The sequence below is a fragment of the Chaetura pelagica genome, unplaced genomic scaffold (genome assembly GCF_000747805.2).
Source record: "Chaetura pelagica isolate M959 unplaced genomic scaffold, ChaPel_1.0 scaffold12, whole genome shotgun sequence".
NCBI classification, from domain to species: domain Eukaryota; kingdom Metazoa; phylum Chordata; class Aves; order Apodiformes; family Apodidae; genus Chaetura; species Chaetura pelagica.
In genome coordinates this window covers 5,530,256-5,531,256 of record NW_009952801.1, presented here as the reverse complement: position 1 = coordinate 5,531,256, position 1,001 = coordinate 5,530,256, and positions in this window count along the sequence as shown.

Below are 1,001 nucleotides of genomic sequence, written 5' to 3'. Positions count from 1 at the left end.
GTTCATCACCCTCTTGTAGGAAAGTGATTTTGCTTGTCTGCAGCCTTGTTAAGGCTTTGTACCCAACAACTGTCTCATTAGTATGCAAAACATGGAGAGCTGGAACTAATATCCAAATGTCTGGCAAGGAAAGCGTAACACTGAGCATTATTTTGAAGACACCCTGGATATTACTATTTCAGTCCAAATCAAAGAATTTGACAGTTTCTACCTACCCAGGTATTTAGTGGACTGGTAAAGTATATAGTCAACTTAGTATTTTGGAAATCCAGGGTTTAGGCTATTTCATGTAGATAAAAACCCCCTATTCTTTCAATATTGATATAATTTCAGTCTAGTTTTTTTGGTAAAAAAAATCCAAGTTACGTGGTGTTCCTCTATGTCTGGTTGTTTCTCCCCATGCAGTTTAGTCGTATTTAGGTGATTTTGTACGAATGCAGTTTGCAAAGTCCGCTGGGAATTTTCAGGATCAAAAGCACTTTATAAATGTAAAATATTCTATTATTACAGCTGCCTCCAAGAGAGAAGTTGTGTTTATCAGAACATTCAGAAATAAAATTTACCAAAATTTATTAGAAGCTTAATTTTCTTTCCAAACCACAGCCACTAGAGATTCAAACTATTTATCTTGAATTGTACCTGCCAAATTTTGATGAGATGAAATTCCCCCCTCCCCATTTAAAAGAGCAGGATTGACCACAGTCATACTGCAGACTTTAAAGTAACCTGCCTTATTAGGTTTTCTCCACATTCCAACCCATCTGCCTTAGGGTATTAAACCCTACTTTCATCTCTGTGAGATGCAGTATTTCAAAATCCAAGCCATAAGGCCACGTCTAGACTACAAATTGAAAAGTGCATTTGACTGCTCACATGCGCGCACTAGGCCACATGTCCCACAAATTTTCCATCAATACTTTTGTACACAGCCCACTCACAGCTTGGTTTTAAATAATCTGCGCCGTTATAAAGGAAAACAATCTCCCTGTACTAGCTGCTGA